At 45.8% G+C, this 18,806-nt stretch overlaps 1 long non-coding RNA gene across 2 annotated transcripts in view; it reads right to left on the minus strand.

The window, feature by feature from the left end:
- The window catches only part of LOC108352313 (uncharacterized), a 54,654-nt gene extending 37,729 nt beyond the window's left edge, over positions 1–16,925 (minus strand). The window contains exon 1 of one of the 2 annotated variants that reach the window (XR_015633354.1): positions 16,853–16,925. This is a non-coding gene — a long non-coding RNA (uncharacterized LOC108352313). The remainder of the gene's footprint in view (positions 1–16,852) is intronic. The other variant, XR_015633355.1, reaches the window with a different exon arrangement.
- Positions 16,926–18,806: the final 1,881 nt, after the last annotated feature.

Consider the following 18,806-nt stretch of genomic DNA (forward strand, 5'->3'; position numbering starts at 1 on the left):
CACCAACCACCAATCACCAACCACCAATCACCGACCACCAATCACTGACTACCAATCACAAACCACCAATCACTGATCAACAACCACAAATCACTATTATAAGTAATTGGCTTACAGTCCTATGTCATTAGTTAAAAAGGGTATCATATAATAATATCATGTATAGTTCATTGACTAAAAGATCTCATAGAATATTCTTCTAAAAATAAATAGTTATTAATGGCTGACTGATTGTTCATGTACCAGGTAGCAGACATGAGGAACCAGGGATATTATGGGTATAAAAACGTTCTTGTGGAACTGTGATCTGTCAGGTTATTAGAGGACAGGCACTGATGAAGCAGCGAAGTGAGTGTGGCTGGTGTGGGAGCTGGTGTGGAAACTGGGTGAGAGTTATGGTGGGGGCTGGGGGTTACCTTATATCATTTGGAGAGTCAAGAGGTTTTGCTTGGAGAAGGGACCATTGGTGGGACTTAGCTAGGGAGAGTGGGTCCACCAGACAAGACAGTTGCAGCACCTTCTCTTCAGCACTAAAGACCACATTGTGTTTATTTGCCACATTTCCTAACCCATTTCTCTACTGCTTACCATCAAGGCTTCTTCCATAATGGAGCCATGGGGATAGTGCTGCAGTAAACACTGAGAGGTGGCATCTCTGTGCTATGCTAACTTGGAGTCATGTGGGTCAACACCCAGGACATGTTCTCTTCATATCAGTAACCACAGAAGACCCATTTCACCCATAGGCACTGACTGGCCTTACACTTGAGAGAGCTGTCAAAATTCAACTGTTGTATGTGACTAATTAGCATAGTGTCTGTAAGATACTTAATAAAGATGAAGGACGTCACTGGTTCTGTGTTTCCAGGATCCTGCATCTAAGACACATGCCATGAAAAATTAAAATAGACAGAGTAGATTCCCCCCACAACTCCAGTGCATCTCAGAGCACCACATTCCAAGAAAGAAAAGGGAAATTGTGTATTGGATGATGAGTTAATTTCCGGGATATATACGTAACTCCCATCACTCAAAAACCTAGCTTAATTAAAAGATGATGGGCAAAGGATTTTAAGAACCATTTTTCCGAAGATGATTTGCAAATGGCCAGCACACATTAAAACTTTCAATGCAGCCAAATCCAATAAAAATTACAGAAAAGTATCTCCCCCAAATCATTAAAATAGTGACAACTGGCAAAACAAAAGCAAAATTAAAACCCACAAAAATAGCAATTGCTGGTGAGGATGTAGAAAAACTCGAACCCTGGTATTTTGGTAGCCCTGTATAGCATACAGCCACTATGCAGACACAGTAGGGTATCCCTTAAGAGAAACGAAAGAAACACAAAACAAAACAAGAACAAGTGCCCTAAAACTGAACCAACAATATGGCCTGAAATAAGAATCTTAAGAAAGTAATTACCCAACTGTCTTCATCATGGAACCAGCAGCAAAGCCAAGGAGGGAGCAAGGCAGGGTTCGCCCTCAGGGAAATGGATAATGGTGATGTAGTAAAGCACACAGTGATGTTGCTTAGTCTCACGAAGGAGGCTCTGACACATGCTACCGTGTGGAGGACACCGGCGATATCATGTTCAGCAAAGTCAGCCAGTCACAAAAGCATAAATGTAAGACCTATCCCTGCGGAGTCACCAGAGTAACGAAGCTCACAAAGTCTGAAATGGTTGCCAAGGCTGGATGGAGGGAGTTTAACGGGCAGAGTTTCAATTCTGCAAGATGAAAACACCATGGAGTTTGTTCCACAACACGACTACACCAAGAGATGCATTTGGAAATAACTAAAGTGCTAAATTCAATTTGTGCTCTTAAAAATAGAAATGTAGAAAGAAATAATACCAAATAGTGTGGCCTGAGAGGCTGAGTGTTCTTTGATGAGGAGGACGTAAGAAGTGGCAGTGTGTCACATATGTCCTCTTCCTTCTGAACAGAGATCCTCAGATGCAGCCACCAAGCAAGTCGGGAAAAAGAGGACTCCACAGGCCAGACGAAGGGCCAGTGTGTCTCTGTAACTGGCTCTCATGGAACTCCAAGAAGAGTTTCATGACCGAAGCCTGAATTGGCTGTGAGAATTGCTGCCTTGTTCCTGGTTAATGTAGTCAGAGTTATTTTATATGCTAACTAGGTCATGTCTTTCTGGAATAAATATAGCGTCCCCTCCCCCAAATGTGGAAGAGAAAGATTCATTTTCAAGTCGGGTTGAATAGAATTTTGAACGTGTTTGTAGTTTGAATGCAGTGCATGGTCTCAAGCAAAGAGATAACGGTTATGAAGGATTAACAGAACAACACTGCTCGAATCATATTTACCCACAACCAGGGATAGAACTCTCATTCTAGCATGACCTGGGAAGAGAATCCCAATAGAGATTGCCTACTGTTTAGTTAGAATTTTTACTGCTGCGATAAAAGACCCTGACTACAGGCAACTCGGAGAGGAAAGGGTTTATTTCAGCTTCGAGTTCCACAATACAGTCCAAGACCGAGGAAAGCCAGGGCAAGAACTCAGACTAGGCAGGAATCTGGGCCAGAACTGATGCAGTGGAGGCTTAGAATTTTTTGCAGCCTATTTTTAATAAGGATTCAACCTCTGCTCTAGCCCACCACCCAGCCAAGGTAGTAGAAGAGAAAAGCTGTTAGGATATGGGAGAAGTGGACCCGTTCAGCAATGGTCCTTTGGGGGACGAGATCGGTCTTCTTCCTCAGCAGTCCAGTCCCATAGCAAACACCGAATATGACTTATCGGCTCCAGACCAGTCCTCTAGACAGGCAATCAGCACAAAGAAGCTTTATCCAGCGTCTGCTGTCCAGTGCTGAAGTCAGGCAGCCGGCACACCCAAAATGGCAGCTGCTGTCCAGTGCTGAAGGACGCGTTAGGCTCACCAACCGGCCTGTCGTGAGGCTGTGCAAGCAGCAAACTGCCGCAGAAACCTCACGAGCAGTTCTTGGGCAAGCTTCTCTCAATGGCGGTATTCGGAGCAAACCAAACCAATGCTCAGTGCTCATGTCCAACTGTCTCTCAGTCATCTCCACTTCAGAGGGTACTGCTCACTGGCTCGCTCCTCATGCCTTGGTCAGCCTACTTTCTTACAGCACCCAGGACCACCAACCAGCCCAGGCGTGGGTGCACGTACAGAAACTTGGCTGCGGGCTGGCCCAAAAACCAATCTAGTGGAGTCATTTTCTCAATTGAGGTCCCTGCTTATGAAATGACTCTAGGTTGTGTAAAGTTGACACAAAACTGGCCATCACCTCTAGATAGGACCAGTCTGTGGGTATGTCTTTGAGGGAGTATCTTATTTAAGTTAGTTGATTGGGAAGGCCCAGCTCACTGTGGGAAATACCATTCATTCCCTAGGCCGGGCTCCTGAACTGAATAGGAATAGAAAAATTGAGCTGAGCTCAAGGAAACAGGCAAGGGAGTACACATTCATTCATTTTTCTATGCTCTTTACCGTGGATATAATCAGACTGTGTTTCAAGCCCCTGCTTTGACTCCCCACAATTACAGACCTCAGCCTGGAATTGTGGGTGGAAATGAGCCCTTTCTCCATTAAGTTGACTTTTTGTAAAGGTTTTCATCAGAGCGTCAGAAGTTAAACTGGGGAAGACTCTGTGAATGGAGTCTGGGACATGGGTGCTCCTGTTGCTCCACTAGAATAGTCCTTGTTTATTGTGGGTCAGCCAACAGGACCCAAGGGAGGCCTAACGTGGTGACATCTCCAGAACAAATGGCATTTGGTCCTCAGCTCCGATCGAGCACCATAAGAAACGCTATGGGTGTGATAGCAGATGGGAGGGGGGAACTAGATCAGCCTGGGTGATGTCACGGCTCGGAAGAGGGAGCTGTTTCTGTGTTACTCTCTCCTGTGGGCCATAGGCTGACCCTCAGCTATTGGAAACATGCGCCCTTTCTACAACTGACTATGTCTCAGGCCTACTTTCTCCTCCTCAGCCTTGGCTTCACGCCTGTGTTCTTTCCCGGGAGCTCTGAGAAATATATCAAACCAGATGCTGTTCATTGCTTCTCCGAGGGATCCCTCCACTGGGACATGGCATTTCTACACAGGTCCTAACTCCTCAGTATTATTCATTGTGATTTCAGCCTGCTTTTCTGAGGATCCCGTCTTGACGTTCCCCTCTGCGCTCCACCAGGACGTGTGAGCCAAAGCCACATGACTCCAGAGCTGACCTTCCAGAACACACCCTGTACAACCCCCCTCCATGCTGGGTTCCACGTGGGATCACCATCTTCATTAATCCAAGGACACAGCATGTCTGCCGCAGGTCTAGCCACCAGTTCCTGCTTTCCTCTCAGAGTCGTAAGATTTGGCAGAGAAAGACTTCAGGATACTCTCTCTGGTGCCAGGTGCTGTGAACTTCCTTCCTGTGTGTGATTTTGGTGAGGAGTCTCAATTGAGGTCCCTGCTTCTGAGATGACTCTAGCTTGTGTCAAGTTGACATAAAACTAGCCATCACCTCTAGATAGTTTCCCCAGCTCACTGCGGGAAACACCATTCATTCCCTAGGCAGGGTTCCTGAACTGAATAGGAATAGAAAAATTAAGCTGAGCTCAAGGAAGCAGGCAAGGGAGTACACATTCTATAGCGTACTCATTCTATATATGAGGAGTCTTTTCTATAGTGTGACCTAACATCTGTCAAGGAACAACTTAAAAGAATTAGGGCTTTTTGGGCTCACAGTTAGAAGGTATACAGTCTTGCAGCAGAGCTGGCGCAGTTGTAGTGGGAGGCTGGTTGCGTGCATCCAAGAAGGTCAGGTGTCAATGTTGACACTCAGATGAGACCTATCTCATTTTATTAAGTTCAAGACTCTAGCTTTCTGCCACTCTCCTGTAAAGTGGGTCTCCTTATCTCAGTCAGTCCTCTCTGGAAATGACCTCAGAGACACGTCCAAAGGTGTGTTTCATGAACATCTTGAATGTTACTGGGTCTCAACACATTGGTCATTGAAGTTAACTGTCTCTAGCATGCAGTAGACCTTAGAAGTAGTGTATTCCCTCTCAGAACAGGTCTGTGGTGTCAAATGCAAAGAGCTGGCTGGCTGTTTCCTCTCCAATGTAGGGCTTAGTGACAAGGAAGGTGTAACTCCTCTACAGAGGCTTGCAGGGCATCTTGAATGGGGCCGCTCTGTTCAGCCAGTCATGGCTCTGTCTAAGGTGCTGAGTTTCCAGTCACAATGACTTTCCCTTTCTGTTGTCTGCACTGATTTTTGCCTCTGATGGTGGAGTCGCAGCTGCCACAGGATTTACAGAAGTGTTTTCTGAGAAGGCATGAGGATGTGTCCAGGATCTACCTTTTTGGGGGTTTTGCACAGTTGGGCACTGTCTAAGCAGCCCAGCCCTGTAGTGTGCCTTCATTTGCTTATACAGAACACACATGTGAATCCACACATCTGTTATTATGACGCTGCTACATCTGTCCTGCTCAGTAACCATGGAAGCTGAGGGTCCATCTCTTTCAGAAAGGTTTTTATCCGCTCCTAACTGCCCCTCACCCCCTATGCCCTGTTATATTTCTGTAATTTTACCTTTTTGGTGCTGCCAAGACCATTTTGTCCCATTTCTATTTTTGGTATATGCCCCCTAAAATATCTTCGGGTAAAATATCTTTTCCCACCTGGGAAAGCATAATGAGTACTTATCTACAGAAGTTCCGGACACCTCCGGAAGCTTCAGTGAGCAGAGCCTGGGTAAACAAAGCCTTCCTTCCTATTAATTATACCTGGATATTTGACTCATCCAGGAGGAGAAGAAAATTAATGAGAATAAAAATTAAAGGTAAAATAAGGCAGGAAAATCTCGCAAAAGTAACAGGGGGAAATGGCCACTATTACGAGTCCGAATTGACTAGTGGAGTGTGTGGGTGACACGTACAGGAAGTGGTTGCAGGGGGCAGGGTGGGGGGAGAAACCAGGGTGAGCAGATGACTCACACATCAACAGAACAATAAGCCTCACTGTGTGAGAGATGCTGTCCAGCCAACTCGGTCCACCATCGGGCTTACTGGTCTGCTGTTTTGTCATGGAGTCAGATTCCTCCACCTTATTAAACTGTCTGTTTTACTTTAAAATGACATCTCCACCATGCTTAAAGATGATGGGAGGAAACAGGTTCATAAGAAGAATCCTCCAGGCACAAGAGAATTTCCTAAGATATTGTGATAGTTTGGATATGAAATGCCCCTCGTGGGCTTACGTGGTGTCTGAACACTTAGTTTCCAGATGGTGGCACTGTTTCAGGAAGTTGTAAGATATACAGGAAGTGAGCCCACGATGCAGGGAGTGAGTTGCTGGGTATCAGGCCTAAAGGGTTATAGGTTGGTCCCAGCTCCCTTTTGTTCCTGGCCCACTGAAATACGGACAAGCATCTGAATCCTCCTACCACCCTACAGCTTCCTACTGCCATGGCTTCTCTGCCATGGTAGACTGGGGGCTCTGCAAACTGTGAGTCAAACTAAACTCTTTTTGTCAGGTATTCATCCCAGAAATGAGAGAAAAAATGGAGGTGGGCAGATGTCCTTCCAACAGCAGAAGCAAAGCAAAAAGAATAACACAGAACATTGGGAGATTTTATAGATGTAAGATTTAGGAAGTCTCTTGGATTGAGGGTAAAGTGCTTTTGAATACACACAAGTTCAGATCCCCAGGGTTATATAAACGCTTGGTGCTGGTATTACAGAGTCGGGTGGATACTAGTGGCTTGCCAGCTAGTCAGTCTAGCTGATATGGGGACTTTTAAGTTCAGTCAGAGACCCTGTCTCAAACACAAGTTCAAGAGTAATTCAGGAAGGTCCTACCATCAAATTGTGGCCTCCACATGTACCATACATGTGAGCACCCCTGCCACATGCACGGATATGTAACTTGCACGTGCATATACAAGTGAAAGATTTCTAAACCTGCCAGCGTTTTCTTACTAGTATTATATCTTCGTGTTTATTCTATCCTCCAAACTGCATCGGTGAGACCTGGGAGCTGGACGGCTCTGTAGTCTGATTCCACTCAGAAAAGGAAGATGGTGGGGTAGGATATGGAGAGACAAGGTAGGGACAGGAAATACCTCTTCTGAGCTATGTGGTCACTCTCCCTTCCCAGTAGAATCTCATCATTGAGGAGCAGAGTTCTCTCAAGGACCATCTTGGATTTTCAGCTGCCTGAGAGGGTAGGACACAGCAGTTGTTAATAGAAGCCCAGTAAGGACAGACTTATTGTGTGGTCGTCATGTTCTGGGCAGGTGGATGGTCCTCACAGATGAGAGCACAGAATGTGGCAGAAGGGAATTTCCCCCAAGGATGGAGAAATCAGAATTTGAGGCTGTCTCGTTCTGAGATTGAATTCTGTCCTGTAAGCCATGCAGTTTGCTTGACTCTAGGACATGTTTCCTTGACACAAACATCCTGGGACATAGTTCAGATGGATCTTCCTTCTCTTTCCTGAGAATCTGTTGTCCAACCATCCTTGAAGAGTTACTAGAAACAGGCTCTGTGATGGGCTCAGAGTTTATGAAAACACAGGTCTGTCTGTAGGAGGTCAAGGGCAAGTGACAAAGCAGCCATCGCAACCCTAAAGAAGTGTGTCACAGGACAGTGACCCAGGCTGGACCTGAGAGCTGAGCAAGAAAGAGCATCTTACTGTCCTACTCACTCTGTATAGCATTCTTAAGATGCCTCTCTGTCCCTGTCCCTTCCCCCTCCTCCATGTTTAAGTTCTCTGTTTCAAAGTTTCGAATTTCAGGACAGAGTGGATCTGCCACGTTTCCCAACCTTATCTCCCCATTCCTTGTTTGGCATCTCACTATTGAGCTTTTAATTTTTTTGCTTATTTATTTACTTACTTACTTGTGTGCATGTGTGTACACATGCTCATGCATGCCTGTTTGTGTGTGTGCACACATGTGTCTCTATGTGTGTGCACACGCATGTGCATGTGTGTGTCTGTGTATGCATGTGTCTGTGTGTGTGCATGCATATGTGTGTGCGCGCATGTACATGTGTCTGTGTATGTGTGTACGTGTGTGTGTAAATGTGCACATGTGTATACTAGGATGTACATGTGGAAGTCAGAGGAAAAGCTGATGAAATTTACTTTCTTCTTCCACTGTGTGGGTCCGAGGGAACAAACTCAGGTCATCAGGAACTTTACCCACTGAGCTGTCTCTTCCGTCCCCACTGCTGTACTTTTTACTGTTCCTCTACTATTTCTGTCCCATGGAACTCTAAATATGACCTGGCCTGCTTAGCATGGGCACACAGATGAGACATGACCAATTAGCCTAGTCCACATCTTTATCTAAAAGGCTTAGAAAGGGACCAGCAATTCAGACGTAAAGCAGAATGGATCAGGGGAAGCAGAAACACCTTCTATTAAGGTTCCCGGACAACAAGACCCACCTTACAAATGCTGGGCTCCTACAGAAGGAAGGCTGCCTAAGAGTGAAGCTTGCCTAGAAGAGAAAGAACTAAGCCAAGGGCCCCCTTGTCTCAGGCCCAGCTTTGTCTGGCCACATGTGTGAACTTGGAGCTTTCTCCCAGTCTCTAACAGTGCTTCAGCATACAGAAAGAACTCCAGACATTAGTGTGACTTGTAGCTTGTGGCTGCTGTTCCTGGGTACAGTGTGTTTTTGTGGGAGACCTGGGTTGGGGGAGTGACTGGCTGGGTAAGATCTAGAGTTCTCAGTGCCATGGCTGTCACCTCAGCTCTGTCACACTCCACCTGACACTCACCACTGAAGCCACCAGCTTTATTGCTCTAGAGTACGTAGATTGTGAGTTCTCTGGTTTCAGTGTCTGCAACATCACTCTGTTCTAATGTTGCTGGCTCCTGGTGGTATCTGTTTTAAGTGACCAGTTGCTTGTCCCTGGTGGCATCTGTTTTAAGTATCCTGTTGCTGGTCCCTGGTGTCATATGTTCTAAGGGCCATGTGGCCAGTGTCTGGTGCTGTCCTCATGGTAAGAAACACTAATGATTTGAGTTTTCAAACCTGTAAAAATGTGAGATAAATGTCAACAAATCGGTCCTCTGAGATGCTGGCCTCTGTCAGTTCCTTGTGGTCCTCTGAGACCCTGACACCCATCAGTTCCTTGTGGTCCTCTGAGATGCTGGCCTCTGTCAGTTCCTTGTGGTCCTCTGAGATGCTGACACCCATCAGTTTTTTGCAGTCACCACAAATGACTTCAATCCAAACAAGACAAACTTTCTGCAATAATTCAGCACCTGCCTCAATCCTCCTGAGATCATTGCTAGCTGAAGAGCAAGCCTGGCAACTCTCTGCTTCTCTCTGCATGCTTTCCATAAATTAGATACCAAAGAGTCCACCAAAAAGTCCAACCCCTTACCTATGCCTTGGTGCCCCTGGCCTACAGGAATGAGGAGGTGCTATGCTGGTGGCCACTGAAGGATTCTCAGGTAGGAGTGCAAGCCACTGGTGAGCTCCCAGGCTCTTCTGACTACAGAGATCATCTGTGTGCTGTATGGATGCCTCACCTGTCAATTAAAATACCTATGGCCTATGGCTTAGGAAATAGAGGTGGGACAGAATTCTGGGAGACAAGGAGGTGGGGAGAGGAACCCAAAAAGAGGTTAGGAGATGGACACATGGACACATGGACTCCTGGACACAGGTAACCAGCCATGTGGCACAATGTAAGTTAAAATAAATGGGTATCTTTAGTTATGATCCTGTCAGAGTGGAGCCTAGCTATATGGCCGAGGTGTTTGTAAATATAATTTGAGTCTGAGTCTTATCTCTAGGAGCATAGGGTTGGTAGGCAGAATCGCCATAAACACCACAGGCATGCTCACACAGACAGTTCTGTTAAACCCAGTAGGTCACAAAACGAAACAAACAAAAAACCACATGGACATAGGAAAGGGGCCTGTGAGGACTTGGGGAGCAAAAGGGGTGGGGTCAGCATGATCAAAACATTATTTTATGGGTGAAAATATCAAAAAGCAAGTTTAATTAATAAAAAACTATGCTTGATAGAAATGAAAGTTTGAAAAACTGCTCTCTCTCTCTCTCTCTCTCTCTACACACACACACACACACACACACACACACAGTATGTTTTATGAAGTGAGAGCTTTTACGATGACATAAATCTGTGTGCTGTAAATGATAACACATTTTGCCTGCTGCTTTAAACAAATCTATGGCTCATGAAAGTACTCTAGACTTAATTTTTATACTCGTATGCAAACTCCTAAGAGAAACATATATTTCTTTCAAAACAAGAGTGCTCCCTTTTGCTACTCTGCCTCCCCAGGCTCCAGGCCATACTTTGTGCCCAGTGACAAGAATAATGCTTAAGCCATTAGCCCTATAAATCCCTTAGGAGACAAGATGTGAGTGGTCCGATAGATAAATCGAGTGGAATTGAGCAAATTAGGACTTTGTGGCTGTTGTTACCTTTATTTATTAACCGCAGTAACTCTGTCCTAACCTCCTGCACAACACTTAATCCATTACATGGCTTGGAAGCTCTTCAAGGGTTTCAGCTGACTTCTGTCGTCTTCCACAAGGGCAGATAGAAGAAGCTCCAAAGAGTGAAGAAGTCACAAGTCATTGTGTCTCTTATTGTCAGGGTGTCACCCTCACCCAGATGAGAGCTGGTGTGGTGAGCAGTAGACGGGTTATAGCCCACGTAGCACATGCAGGTAGTCACTCAAAAGAGACGTTTTCAGGAGTCTTGACTGGCTGCAGGAGCTTTGTTGAGACTGAGCTTGTCCCTGTTGCTGGGCCCAGGCATCCCTGTGAGTCAACAGGAGACTGACCAAGGGGCTCCAAGTGGGAGGAGCCTGTCAAGGGTTCAGTAGTCTTTCCTATTGATGGCGCCACAACGCTCAAGGAAATGGTGGAAAAGGATAAGACTCAAGGACCACACTGGAGACCAGGCACTTTGTCGCCTTCCCACCCTCCTCTGTATCACAATATCGCGATCACCTTCTCAGCCCTGGGGAGTCTTCCTCATGCAACTTCCTGTGGTTCGTACTTTCCCACGGTGGTTGGGCCATCTATCTTTTGCGTTTCAGAGTCTTTTATTACTTAAATTAATTTTATCCGAGCGAAACGCGTATAATCTGTAATTTGCTATCATAGTAGCTGTTTTGTTGCGTGCTAAGTCAGAGTGCGGTAAATTCCACTCTTGCTGTCTCTGCCCAGCAGTCATGATTCTGGTTTTTGCTTCTGCAGCTTCATCTGTTCTAAACACCACATCTAACGGGCTAACAGTACCCATTGCGTTGTCCCTGGGTCCTCAGACTTAGTGCAAGGCTTTCAAACAGCATCTGTGCACATGCTAGAATTTCCCTTCTTTATGAGGCTGGCTGGAGCTGGGCCGTGCCAGGCAGGGACCGTGTGAGGCGTATGAATATCACTGTCCCAGCTTCCTCTGAGGCGAAGGCACAATCGGCAGTCAGCAGTACAGACGCAGATGAAAGGGAAAGACAGCACTAAAGAGGAAGCTATTCTCCAGAGATATAATGGAAAACTCCCCAAGCTGCTTGTAACTTACTTCTAAGAACCGGCTTTGCATGACTAGATTAAAAATAAACCGTCTCTGCTCTGTCAGGGGGGAGGTAAAGATCACAGGCCACTCGTGACTACTTGTAAGGTTAAAGATGACCCAAAGGCAGGAGCATTAAACTGTCCTCAAAGCTCAAGGCTGAACTGGTGACAGTAAATTAGCTGCTCTTTCCTGGCCCAAAGCCAACAGAATTAAAAGGTAAATACTGTCAGCTACGGCCTCCAGAACACGAAGCTAAAAGGCAAGCTGAGAACAATAAATATAGCTGGTTATTATTTCCTCTTAGCTTAAACACAGTCTCAGTCCTAGGCCACACAGAGTGCTCCCCGCTGACCGCAAGGGTAAACCAATAATGTGTCAGGTAACCATTCACTTCCTGGTGGGCTGAAGGGTAGGGGGAATGCTTCTTACTCAAAGTTCAGGTCACACTCAGGTGTTATCACCCCTCCCCCTTTAAAAAGGGGGTGTCTGGTGGAGAGATTTCTCAGAGCTCTTCCAGAAGACCAGGGCTTCAATCCAAGCACCCACGTGGTGGCTCACAACCATCTGTAACTCCAGTTCCAGGGATCCAGAGCCTATTCTGGCCTCTTCGGGCAGTGCTTGTACATGGTGTGCAGATATACATACAGGCAAACCACCAACACACATTAAATACATAATAATAGCAATACCACCACCACCAACAATGACAATAACAACAATGACAATAATGACAATAATAATAAACTATAAGGAACAAAGACCCAGGCTAGCCCAGTTCTTTTCACCGTGTCCTGGTGGGCAAGCCTTACAGCTCCTGCTTTCATTGACCATATTTATTTTATTCCAGCTCACTTACTTTTCTCTCTCTCTCTCTCTCTCTCTCTCTCTCTCTCTCTCTCTCTCTCTCTCCCTCCCTCCCTCTCTCTCCCTCTCCCTCTCCCTCCCTCCCCTCTGTAGGTTATTCAATCATAATAGCATACCTGATTTGCCCGACTCTGACAAAAAACATTATCTTGAAATGGATCTAATACAAGCTGCCAGGAGCAGCCCGTTTTAACTCTATTTCTGCGTAGTCTGAGAATCTCGCCTGCGTGTCTCTATTTGTATCAATCGTCACTGTACATGTTTAAATAATATTTTGAGTTCACAAAATTTAGCTGCCAAGCAGATTCACAGATACAATGCTGTTTAAAAAAAATGGAAGTTTCTCACGGTGGCCTGGAGAGATGGCTCAGCTGTCAAGAGTGCTTAGTACGTTTGTAATGGACCCCACTTCATTCCTAACATCCACAGTGGGTGGCTCACAGCCTCTTGAGACTCCAGCTGCAGAAGATCCAGTGCCATCTTCTGACCTCTGCAAGTACTGTACACTCTTGCACACACACACACACACACACACACACACACACACACACACACCACACCACACACTTAAACACAAACACAAATTGGCAATTGAAAAATAAATCTTCTTTTTAAATTTTTCCATTATTTGATTAAGTTCCTTCATGTGTTCCTGTCTTATCTCTCAGTGTTACCACAATCTATGCATATAAGCCTCAAGAAGGATGCTAGCATTCTCCAGAATGTGTTCTACACAACCCAAGTCTTCCAGGAAGTCAAAGCTACTGCAGATGTTGGTGTCTTGAAAATTATGTCATTAGTGTGACCCTTGCCTTCGGTCCAGCCACCAGCTGTCAGCTCCTGTGGTGCACTGTCACGGACTCCGTCTTGCTCCATAGATCCCATCTGTGTGTTTTGGAGGCCATGCGATCTGTAGTCAATAAGCAGAAGGCACAGTCTAGAGGCCAGGATGAGAAATTGCTTGATGGGTCACGGCTGATTACCTTTTACCTACTCCCCTATCCACATTTGCTTTGATCATTTTCTAAATGGCTGCACTGTCCTGGAACATCAAGGAACCTTCTGATAGGGGTTCAGATAGAAGAACTGTATTGAGTGAAGATATTTCAAGGGTCCTGTGTTTGGTAACTGCCACGTTAAGAAGCAGGTAGGTTTCCTGGCTGTAAGGCTTCAAAGACCATGGCATTCATTACTTCGAGAATCTAGAGATGAAAAGTAGGTAGCCCATCCAAAGTTATTTGGCAATATGAAAATCAGTGGGCACCTGCTCACGTGAAAACACAAATGGGCATCCTTCTCAGGACATAGCACAAGAGCTGGCGGATGGTGGCACCTGAACCAAGTGCTCCAGGCAGCAGGTGGATGGTGGCACCTGAACCAAGTGCTCCAGGCAGCAGGTGGACGGTGGCACCTGAACCAAGTGTTCCAGGCAGCAGGTGGATGGTGGCACCTGAACCAAGTGCTCCAGGCAGCAGGTGGATGGTGGCACCTGAACCAAGTGCTCCAGGCAGCAGGTGGATGGTGGCACCTGAACCAAGTGCTCCAGACAGCTGGTGGAGTGTTCTAGGCAAGGCAAAGTCTGAGGGTTTTTCCATTCACCTTCCCATATTATTCCTAGTGAAATGTATAAACATTGCTAGTTCAAGGTTGCAAACACACTTGTATCCTAAACATGTTTTTCAAGGAGCCAGATGAGTTAGTGAGCAGAACTCAATGTAATTTGATGTCTGTGCATTTGAGGAGTCTGGGGAATGGACTGGAGGTATGGGGGACTCAGACCCGGCTCTTATAGAGCTCCACAGTGGGCCTGTGCTGTATACTTAATTGAGAAATTCTCATTGCCCTTCAAGGAGGAAAAAAATCACTTGGAGTATCAGGAATATGGCTACATCCTCCCAATTTATCTAGATCTGCCTTGGTAACTGTGATGGTTTTTATATGCTTGGCCCAGGGAGTGGCACTATTTGGAGGTGTGGCCTTGTTGAAGTAGGCATGTCACTGTGGGTGTGGGTTTAAAGGCCCTGCTCCTAGCTTCCTGAAAGTCAGTCTTCTGCTAGCACCTTTCAGAACTCTCAGCTCCTCCTGCACCATGCCTGCCTGGATGCTGCCATGTTCCTGCCTTGATGATAATGGACTGAACTCTGAACCTGTAAGTTAGCCCCAATTAAATGTTGTCCTTATAAGAGTTGCCTTGGCAACATGTAGAAGAATGCAGATCGATCCATGCTTATCACCCTGTACAAAGCTTAAGTCCAAGTGGATCAAGGACCTCCACATCAAACCAGACACACTCAAACTAATAGAAGAAAAACTAGGGAAGCATCTGGAACACATGGGCACTGGAAAAAATTTCCTGAACAAAACACCAATGGCTTATGCTCTAAGATCAAGAATCGACAAATGGGATCTCATAAAACTGCAAAGCTTCTGTAAGGCAAAGGACACTGTGGTTAGGACAAAACGGCAACCAACAGATTGGGAAAAGATCTTTACCAATCCTACAACAGATAGAGGCCTTATATCCAAAATATACAAAGAACTCAAGAAGTTAGACCGCAGGGAAACAAATAACCCTATTAAAAATGGGGTTCAGAGCTAAACAAAGAATTCACAGCTGAGGAATGCCGAATGGCTGAGAAACACCTAAAGAAATGTTCAACATCTTTAGTCATAAGGGAAATGCAAATCAAAACAACCCTGAGATTTCACCTCACACCAGTGCAATTGGCTAAGATCAAAAACTCAGGTGACAGCAGATGCTGGCGAGGATGTGGAGAAAGAGGAACACTCCTCCATTGTTGGTGGGATTGCAGACTGGTAAAACCATTCCGGAAATCAGTCTGGAGGTTCCTCAGAAAATTGGACATTGAACTGCCTGAGGATCCAGCTATACCTCTCTTGGGCATATACCCAAAAGATGCCTCAACATATAAAAGAGACACGTGCTCCACTATGTTCATCGCAGCCTTATTTATAATAGCCAGAAAATGGAAAGAACCCAGATGCCCTTCAACAGAGGAATGGATACAGAAAATGTGGTACATCTACACAATGGAATATTACTCAGCTATCAAAAACAACGGCTTTATGAAATTCGTAGGCAAATGGTTGGAACTGGAAAATATCATCCTGAGTGAGCTAACCCAATCACAGAAAGACATACATGGTATGCACTCATTGATAAGTGGCTATTAGCCCAAATGCTTGAATTACCCTAGATCCCTAGAACAAACGAAACTCAAGACGGATGATCAAAATGTGAATGCTTCACTCTTTCTTTAAATGAGGAAAAAGAATACCCTTGGCAGGGAAGGGAGAGGCAAAGATTAAAACAGAGACTGAAGGAACACCCATTCAGAGCCTGCCCCACATGTGGCCCATACATATACAGCCACCCAATTAGACAAGATGGATGAAGCAAAGAAGTGCAGACCGACAGGAGCCGGATGTAGATCGCTCCTGAGAGACACAGCCAGAATACAGCAAATACAGAGGCGAATGCCAGCAGCAAACCACTGAACTGAGAATAGGTCCCCTATTGAAGGAATCAGAGAAAGAACTGGAAGAGCTTGAAGGGGCTCGAGACCCCAAAAGTACAACGATGCCAAGCAACCAGAGCTTCCAGGGACTAAGCCACTACCTAAAGACTATACATGGACTGACCCTGGACTCTGACCCCATAGGTAGCAATGAATATCCTAGTAAGAGCACCAGTGGAAGGGGAAGCCCTGGGTCCTGCTAAGACTGAACCCCCAGTGAACTAGTCTATGGGGGGAGGGCGGCAATGGGGGGAGGGTTGGGAGGGGAACACCCATAAGGAAGGGGAGGGGGGAGGGGGATGTTTGCCCGGAAACCGGGAAAGGGAATAACACTCGAAATGTATATAAGAAATACTCAAGTTAATAAAAAAAAAAAAGAGTTGCCTTGGTCATGGTGTCTGTTCATAGGAGTAAAAGCCTAATGAAGACATCCCCCTAGTTACCCATTGTCAAGAGGACAAAGGGTACAGCATGACCTAGAACTAATTTAACATAGCAATATATTTACAATGTGATTAGAATTTAAATTAAGTTTATTTTAGCCCAAAAGCCAATTTGCTTCTGGTCTGAAGACCCTTGGGCTCCCTAAGGGCCACCTGGGCCCATGAGGATGTGATATCAATTCAATGCTGTAGGGGTTTCAGGATGGCTTTCCCAAATCTATCTCTACCCTTACCTCTGATGTGACAAAGCAAACCAGTGAACCATGAACTTGTAGGTCAAATTTAGCTATCAGCCATGGTTCACTGATACAGCTGGTAATCTTCTCCCATGATAAACAAGGACGGTGAAAGAGAGGGAGGGATGGAAGGGCAGAGTCAGAGAAGAGGGACAAGAAATTACCACCCCTCCCCAAACCGTACCTACAAGCTAAACTATAAATACCCGAGAAGCAGGCTTACATGGGCTACAGTCCAAGAATGGAGGTCACAGCACAGCTTAAGGGAACTTGTTCCTTGTGTCTACTGTGTGGGTTCCGTCAGCCTTGGTAACAAGAACCTCTATTTACAAAGACAGTCTCCGGTGTCAAAGCTTTACAGGAAGTGGAATGTTTGGATCAGGAAGTAGAAAATCTGCAGTATCCCACTTGGAAAATGCTTGTTCCGTGAACATCCTAAGTATCTTTGAACTCACATGGTGAAATTCTATGTGTCCGTATGGTAGCATTAGGGGGTGGAGCCTTTGGGATTCACTTCAGTCAGGAGGGTGGAGTCCTAAAGAGCGGGAGGAGTCAGCCTAGGGAAGAAGAGAATGAGCTTTGTCTCTTGATCCTCTGAAGATAAAGAAGAACGGGCATTGAACACCAGGAAGTGAGTCCACCCAGCCCCATGACCTCTTCAGCCCCCAGAGCAGTGGAGACCTGGTCTGCTGGTTGTGCTGTCCTCCTCCAGCAGCTTGAATTGGTTGGTGCTACTCTCACCTTATAGTAAATTTCTTATTGATATTTTTCCTGATTCAATGTGTTAGCTGCTTTTCTCATTGCTCTGGCAAAATGCCCGATAGATCCAGCTCTAAGAAGAAAGTGTTCAGTGTGAGGGTTTAGTCCATTGTGGTGGCAAAGGCACAATGTTAGGGGCGTGAGGCAGCTGCTCACAGTGCCCTGTGCCAGGAAGCAGAGAGACAACTGCTGGTCATCAGCCTTTCCTCTGAGTCTCTGCTAAGGGATGATGTCACCTGTTCTCAGGGTCATTCTTCCCACCTAAGCCAATGGAATCTAGAAAATTCCTCACAGACTCACCCAGGAGTTTGTCCTGCCCAACTGACAACTAAGGTTAAGCATCACAGGCAAGAAGCTCTTTCTTTTCAGTCAGGGCTGGTCTGGAACTCACTGTGTAACCCAGGCTGGCCTCAAATTCAGAATCCTTCTGCCTCTCTCTTGTGTGTGCTGGGGTTACATATGCTGGCTAGCACGCTCGGATCCACTCCTAAATGATTATTAAGACATCACTTGTTTTGAGAGGGAACATTAACTGTTCTTTTCAGAATACCTGAGAGGGTCGTCCATCACTGTCACTGGGTTTTCTGGAGCACTTGCCATTTTACCAGAGAACTTAATTGATTGTTTTCTAAATTGGCAACTCTTTGAAGTAACTTGTCAAAAAAAAAGTAATTGGAACTGTGCAATACATAAATAAATAAAATCTCCTGCTCATTCCAGAGTGATTATAAGACAGGTAGTTTATTACCACATTACACAGGTTGTGACAGACTGCCTCTAAGTTGCCAGGCATTCCTACCTCCTGCCATGGGCCTGTACAATGAACCTCCTCTGCCTGCCCGTGGGTGGCAAATACGGTGTGCTTGACCCAATCGAATATGGGATGGCATGTCTATAATCATATGAGTCAGTAGGCATGCTTCCTATGAGCTCCCATCTTCTGGTACAGGTGAATGATGAGGTCAACTGGGAAGGCCCATATTACCAGGAGCTAGAGACAGCTCTGGGCTGAGCCAACAGCCAGAGATAACCTGAGTCTTGCCGGCAGTCCCTTGGGTTCGGAGACTGACCTTCCTCAGTCAGGTCTCAGGCAAGCCCCTACTCCTGCCCCTGCCCAGAATGCAAACTCTACATCCATTGATTCAAAAGGTACAGGTACTGGACTCCTGACCTTAAGAAACTAGGAAACTAAACATGTGTCCATGTAAGCCTCTTAATATAGTGATTTGTTGATCAGCTGTTGACACCAGAGCACAGATTTGCCTTTGTGTGTGCAAGTGTGTGTGAACCCATGGTTGGCCTCTGAAGGGTACACACTCATATCACCCAGCATTCATTCTGTTCTTCTTACCCAGAAATCTCGGCATCTGCAGCAGAGGATCTCAATGCCATTTCTACATTGTAGGTTGTTTTCATCT

Source organism: Rattus norvegicus, chromosome 11 (assembly GCF_021556685.1).
Source record: "Rattus norvegicus strain SHRSP/BbbUtx chromosome 11, alternate assembly SHRSP_T2T, whole genome shotgun sequence".
In the NCBI taxonomy this organism is placed as follows: domain Eukaryota; kingdom Metazoa; phylum Chordata; class Mammalia; order Rodentia; family Muridae; genus Rattus; species Rattus norvegicus.